Genomic DNA, 8,187 nt, shown 5'->3' with positions numbered 1-8,187 from the left:
ACGTCTTTTCTATACACGAGGAGTGTATTATGTATAAACTTTAAATCTTGTGGTCCATTGTTATAACGCTGCTAGCATCAAACCTATATATCTCACCAACTTTATGTTGACATTTTCAAGCATGTTATTCTCAGGTACGAATTAAGTCTTCCGCTGTGCATTAGCTCGTATTAAGGACATTATTTGGAACCATCTAGGCCATGATTCAAGAACGTTGCATTCGAGTCATTGAAGTTTGTAGAGATTATTATTAAGTAAATGGCAAATTAGGTCATTTGGATGTTATGAGATGTTAGGCGAATATGAAAACTCTTGATGTAATGATAGATTGCCTTTTAAGTATAAATGCAACGTTTGTAAAATGTATCATAAAGAGGTCAAGTACCTCGCAATGTTATCAACTGTTGTAATTCGTTTGTAATCGATATGGACTTCGTCCGGATGGATTAGTTTGGGTTTTCACAGTTGGTATCAGAGCGTTGGTCTTAGCGAACCAGGTCTGCATTAGTGTGTCTAACTAGTAAGTTGTTAGGATACATTAGTGAGTCTGGACTTTGACCGTGTCTGCATGTCAAAAGTTTTGCTTATCATTTCTAGTCGAAAATCATCTACTTATCATCCTTAGGGAATTACCTGCTTATCATTCTTAAGTCTAGACACGTTTTACTGCATTTAGTGCATCGATAGTGTATAGACAAAATTCGTATCCTAGCGTATCCGTTACTATAGACATTGCCTGACGAACTTCAAAGATTCTCCGCAATTCATGGGATTTTGAGTATTATAAATACATATGTAAATTATGTATTGAAGAATACCAAACCCAACTCCTATAATCTATTCCAAACCAAAAATTCATTTCCCCGACTATACAAGATGGATTCTTCATCCAGTTCGAATTCCTCCGACTTCGATAGCTACGCCGATATGGATTTCCATTCGAGCTCCGAGAACAGCATCACCGGAATGGATCAACCAATTTCCCATCATCTATTCTGGATGAATTGGGGATGGGTTTGTAATATACTAAATTTCTGGAGACAAGAAGAAGGTGATCCATTCCATCCACCAAATTGTCCTCTTAACGATGAACCTGAAGCACTTACCGGCGAACCTATACGAAACACCATTTTCTCGCTCATTTCTAGAGTATCTCGTCATGATTACATACTATCCCATATTTCAAATCTTGTTCATTCGCTCGTTCCAACCGTCAATCATCCCGGTATAATAGAAGAAGTCAACGAGCTTCGCGCTCGGGTAGTGGCTTTAGAAAATACGGTGCGAAGGTTACAAACACCAGCAGCACCAGCAGCAGCATAATCTGTATCACCATCATCAACGTCGACAGTACTTTTATCACCCCCAAACCACAACCACACCGTAAATCTTAACATCACAAACTGTATCTCGGATATCAACATCACATACCTCAAAAACCTCATCGGAACTTCTAGTATGATCTTCGTTCTATATATCGTTCTACATCGATTATCTTCGATTTATGTATCGTTTTACCTCATTTATCTTCGTTCGACCTGGCGATTATGTAATCTCTAATGCTTTAGAAATTATGTAATCTAGTATTAACGATAAATCAAATGAGTTTAATATCTTATTGACTCATTAAATCTATGATTACATCTGAAGAAAATATATATGCAAGTATATTTTCATAAAGATTGTAATTAAAAAAAAAAAATAAAAAAAAAAAAATTTCCTTCGTACAAACTATTAATGATGAAAATATTTTAACGGGTGGGTAGTACCCGAGGAATATTTAGAATTCACATTAATAAGTTATACTGTACATTCTTCGAATCTGATTCAACGATCATTCACTATCCGATATACGTATCCGTTCACCACAGAATAACCATTTCTATTCAAAATTTCATATTTGGATTTTGACCTATCAGAATCTAACAAGTGGCGTAACGAAGAAAACATTGGACAAAAATAAAAAGTATTAGAAACAAACAAATTAATTAATTGAAATTGCGATAGGATTACACGCTAACTGTTCCGGCTAACTGTTCCCAACTGACTGATTAACATTTAATTTATCGCAATTTACATTCTCGCAATTTTAATTTCTGCACTGTACATACTGTCGGGACACATGTACAACAATACGTCGGATTAATTCTGAGACAACACGTTGTATAATGGGTCATGATATATATTTATTTATTTTACGCATTTTAAATAACGGGACACGTATACAAGGTTTCAACTTATCATATTGACCCATCTATATATATATATATATATATATCGGAACAACCATGGACACTCTATATGCGAAGGTGGGAGTTGGCTATACAGGGTTGGAGTTGATTCCAAAATATATATATGGTTTGAGTTGTGATCGACACTGAGACCGGTACACGGGTCACGATACGTATTAATTAATATTAATATATTAATATATATATGATTATATTGAACGATTGAACAATTGGACTATTGGACTGCTAACGTTGGACAATTAAAATGAATTAAAATATTGATTATAACATATGGAACTAAACAATTCTTCAAGTTTGCCACTTGAATTCATCTTAAACCTCATTTGTACCTCGACAATTATAATCCTCGTTCAAATCTTTTCATGATTCTTGAAAACACCTCGATCGAGAAGTTGAACCAGCCGCACCTCGTCTACGGAAGAAAGATTTATGCATACAATTATGCACCTGAAAAAAAAAAAAAAACTTTCTAAACCAAAGTTATAGTCTAACACGTATTTGTGTCAGATCCTTTGGCATTTATTAGCAAAAACAACCTTATGACTCCTTTTCAAAGTAGCCAATTTTGTCACAGCTCCACTTCAACTTCTCAGTAAGATTACTCTTAGTATAACCTCAATATATATACATTGTTCTTTCGCTATAGTTACCGGAGAATCTTTTATATCCCATCATATTACCATCAGTGCTTAATCATCTAAAAATACAATCCTCCTGAAATCATCTTGGTTTGATAACCGATGATCCAGATCCGATAACTTTGAAAATGCTGATGAAGCAGCATGTTGTAGATGGTCTTAATGACCAAAAGTTGATGATAAAAGAAGGAAGTGTTAGGAACGCTTGATAGAAAATTTGGTACTGAAAACCAGATTGAGCAAACCGTGAAGGAGACTCTGAACAAATTACAAGGACTAAACTTGTACATAAAGAATCATGACGATTCTGTAGCAAACACATTGTTTCTGAATCTAAACCCTTACAGGTCAATCTTCATCATCATCCTTCGACATTAGAAATTTCAAGATATTATCATATCTTTCATGATAAATATCCTCAATATTTCTGAAGATATTTTCACCACTATCCTTATCTGAAATCATTTACTTCTCCGTAATATCAGCGTTACAATATAAAAGAAACTGTGTTAGTTTCTAAGTTCTAAAACCTTCGAGTTTAAAATAGGAATGTTCTGAAGCAGTGTTGGGAACTGATGCATGAATTAGTATAATATAATGAAACTTGATCAACTTCATTATATTACAGTAAGTCATGTTAAGTTCCTAATGGAAGGTGATGATTCACAGTACCGTCATCATGTGCCATGTTACATGACTCTTACATTCTATTCAACCTCCAAACATATTAAGAACATATCGTCTTAATAGCTCAATCTTTTCCAGGATATTCCGGTAATTTGACAAATCAAATCGTGCCATTACCAATTCTTTCTGATAGCATTAGCTATGTTCATTTCAAATTTCATACATACGAACTCTGGACCATTACTCGCTTGGCTCGAGGACAGGAAGAAACTCGCTTGGCTCGAGGACAGGAAGAAGAAACGAAGGGACAAAACCCCAAAATAGAAATTGGAGTATAAACTACAGCAAATTGGAGAGAGTATTAGCTGTGGATGACAATAATTATGGAAGACAGACATAGGGACATCGAAGTATAAGGGAAGATATAAAACCCAATAACAACCCTGAAACTACAAACCGTGCATATCAATACGTATTGCCACGTAAAAGCATGGGAAGATTAAAAACACTATAACCCCAAGAAAATAGTAGAAGTAAATAAAATCTTCCGGTGGTAGATGGAAGAGAAGAATGACGGATGTAAAAATTAGGAGTATATCAAGAATCAGAATTGGATGAAGCATATCAACGAATGTTTTAAAGTAGAAAAGTAGAAGATGTGAGTTGTGAAAAATAAGGAAAACGAAGGAGTTGATTTATAGCAAAGTATCTGACAAAGAAATTGAAACAGATTTGCCACATTAATCAAAGAAGATTCTGATTTTCTAAATCGCCGAAGAACCAAATCTTATTATGTAAGATTTTCTTTAAATCCCTTAAATCCCGGAAGTCAATAATAACCACGTCATCGGTTAAAACGAATATATTTATTTATTCATTTCACTCTTTTGTGATAGCATCACTCGTTCGCTTCACATAATCGAATCGTCTTATCCATATCTTTCAATAATGATAAAACTCTATTATTGCCTTATATTCGTCATGAAAAACATTCCTATTGTTATTTATGACAACCTCTACCAAATTTCGGGGACGAAATTTCTTTAACGGGTGGGTACTGTAACGACCCGGAAATTTCCGACCAAATTTAAACCCTAATCTCTATATGTTTCCGACACGATAAGCAAAAACCCTAATATTGAGTCTAGAAAGTTTGAAATCTATATTTGGATGATTAGATACCCTTTTGACCAAGCCTGACGATTCACGAACATCTATGTGTATATACGATATGTATTAATAGCGTTAACAAAGTATTAGATATATAACACTAGGTTTCGATATCAGATTATTATATTTATCGACGAGGGTAAAAGATAATATAGTTTTATAGATATCTAAAAATCTTTTTGTCAATTATCAATGAGTCATTGTAATAAAATAAAGGTTTTAACGTTATCTTAAAAGTTATAATTTTCTAGAAACCTTTTGACAAATTTTAAACGTTAACGGTCCGTGATTTTTATAAGGATAAATATTTAAGTAAAACGTATTCATTATATATATATTTATTTTACAAAATGATTAAACATATTATTTAATTAAAAACATTTTGGATATAAATACACTTTGAAAAAAAAATAAAGAGACATTGAATTATAAAAGTAAACGACCACAACACTCAAAAGATTAAGTTACATTTTGAGTGGGTTAGTTTTCTATAAATTTAGATCTAATTTTTGACAATGGTACGAGTCACTAAACTTAAAAGGGTTAGTTTTTTTGACGTACGAAACTTTATTTGGAAAATCGGAACCGGGACTTTAGTTGAGTGACAACGTAAAAGTAAATTTTGTAAAAATTATATTTTTACCATTACCGTAAATATAATATAATATTTAATTAATTATTTAAATTTAATAAATAAATATATATAAAATTAAAATCTTGTGTCGGTCGAGAAAGACAAAATTTGAGCTGGAACCAATCATTTTCACAAACTCCCTATTTAATTCGATGTTTCTGTTTTCTGATTTAATAAAAAAAAACACACATGCATACATGTTGTAAACTTACTCCGTATTACCAATTCCTATTACTATTATTTATATTAGTTATAAATATTTAGATTAAAGATTAATGTTATCATTAATTTTAAGATTAAGAGTGTTATAAGCACTAATTAATCATAAAATACTAAGACGAGGCCCTGCCCAAACATTTCCAAAAATGGTTCCATGAATGGGATAGAACTAAGGAGATTATGGGTTATAGCTATGGAGGCTATGTGTAATGCCCAGGGGTTTTGCTCGTGAGACAAACTAGTGTTTATTATCTCTGTTGCGTCTCCTTATTTTTCCTACAATATTAAATTTCAATATTGATACGTTCGTGAATCGAAGGCCAACCTTATAAGTGTTCAATGGTGTTATATGTATTTTTACTACAAAATACATTAGGTGAGTATATAGTTCCCTTTTAAACTTTAAATATTTTTGGGCTGAGAATACATGCGCTGTTTTTATAAATGATTTACGTTATGGACACAAGTGATCAAAAATATAAATTCTACGTTGAGTTGTACCATGGCATATCTCTTTATACTTGGTAGCTAATATTTACGTGAGGAATCCTGTTGATAGATCTATCGGGCCTGACAACCCCAACCGGGCTGGACGACCAGCATTTAACGGTTGCACAGTACTTCGTTTCGTTACTACACTTGGTACGGTGTAGGGTTTATTTAAGAGTATGCTGCTGTGATTTAAATGTTAAGTATGGTTACCAAGTGCTCAACGTCTTTTCTATACACGAGGAGTGTATTATGTATAAACTTTAAATCTTGTGGTCCATTGTTATAACGCTGCTAGCATCAAACCTATATATCTCACCAACTTTATGTTGACATTTTCAAGCATGTTATTCTCAGGTACGAATTAAGTCTTCCGCTGTGCATTAGCTCGTATTAAGGACATTATTTGGGACCATCTAGGCCATGATTCAAGAACGTTGCATTCGAGTCATTGAAGTTTGTAGAGATTATTATTAAGTAAATGGCAAATTAGGTCATTTGGATGTTATGAGATGTTAGGCGAATATGAAAACTCTTGATGTAATGATAGATTGCCTTTTAAGTATAAATGCAACGTTTGTAAAATGTATCATAAAGAGGTCAAGTACCTCGCAATGTTATCAACTGTTGTAATTCATTTGTAATCGATATGGACTTCGTCCGGATGGATTAGTTCGGGTTTTCACAGTTCTAATTATTAAATAAGTACCTTAAGACACGTGTAAAGAAAATGGGATGGTACAACTCTCCCCCACTTGAATCGGAGCGCGTCTTCGCGATCCAAGCTGCATGACAAGCCGGAAGATACACCAATACAAATTCTTCGGGTTCCCATGTAAATTCAGAACCTTTACTACGACTCCATTGAACTTTAAAAGTTCTCACCTCTTTCTGTCTCAACCTCTTTACTTTTTCATCGAGTATAGCAATCGGCTTCTCAACATACTCTAACTTGTTGTTTAGCTCAATCTCATCTAATGGTACCCATGAAGAATCATCCGCAAGACACTTACGGAGATGGGAAACATGAAATGTATTATGGATCCCCGCAAGCTCTTCGGGTAATTCCAAACGATACGCAACTTCACCAACATGAGCTAAAATATTAAACGGACCAATAAACTGAGGAGCTAACTTTCCTCGTTTTCGAAACCGAATAACACCTTTCCATGGCGAAACTTTAAGCATCACCATGTCGCCTTCTTGGAATTCGATCGGTCGCCTTCGTTTGTCGGCATACGACTTTTGTCTTTCTTGAGCCTTTTTCAAATGAGCCCGAATCATATCAATCTTACTATTCGTCTCTAGAACCAAATCGGTACTCCCGATTTCTCTCTGACCCACTTCACCCCAACAAATGGGAGTTCGACACCTTCGCCCATAAAGCATCTCATACGGTGGCATTCCAATACTAGCATTATAGCTATTATTGTAGGAGAATTCCACCAAAGGCAAGTGCTCATCCCAACTACCACCGAAGTTGATAATACACGCCCGTAACATATCCTCCAATGTTTGATTCGTACGTTTGGTTTGACCGTCCGTTTGAGGATGATACGCCGTGCTCAATTTCAATTGTGTACCCATATCTTCATGAAACTTTTCCCAAAACCGAGATGTGAAACGGGTATCTCGATCAGAAATAATAGATATAGGAACCCCATGCCTTGATATCACTTCCTTGATGAACAACTTAGCAAAGTCTCCGACGATATCACTTCCCGAATGGGAAGAAACAAGGCACACTTCGTTAACCGATCAACTATCACCCAAATCGAATCAAATTGGGTTCTCGCCGTCCTTGGTAACTTTGTAATGAAATCCATGGTAATGTGCTCCCATTTCCATTTCGGGATTTCTAACGGTTGTAACATACCATACGGCTTTTGGTGTTCGGCCTTAACTTGCAAACACGTGACGCATTGTTCAACATACTTAACAACATCACATTTCATGCCCGACCACCAATACTCCTTTCTTAAATCAAGATACATTTTCGTTGCGCCCGGGTGAATGGAATACTTTGACTTATGCGCTTCATCAAGTAGCACTCATCGATTATCACCCATTTTAGGCACCCACACTCGTCCTTGAAAGGATAACAAACCATGCGGGCCTAAGGTAATGAAATCCGTTTGGCCCACGATTCGCTCCTCAT

The sequence above is a fragment of the Rutidosis leptorrhynchoides genome, chromosome 8, assembly GCF_046630445.1.
Source record: "Rutidosis leptorrhynchoides isolate AG116_Rl617_1_P2 chromosome 8, CSIRO_AGI_Rlap_v1, whole genome shotgun sequence".
In the NCBI taxonomy this organism is placed as follows: domain Eukaryota; kingdom Viridiplantae; phylum Streptophyta; class Magnoliopsida; order Asterales; family Asteraceae; genus Rutidosis; species Rutidosis leptorrhynchoides.
The sequence above is the reverse complement of the archived record's forward strand: the minus strand, read 5'-3'. Positions refer to the sequence as shown.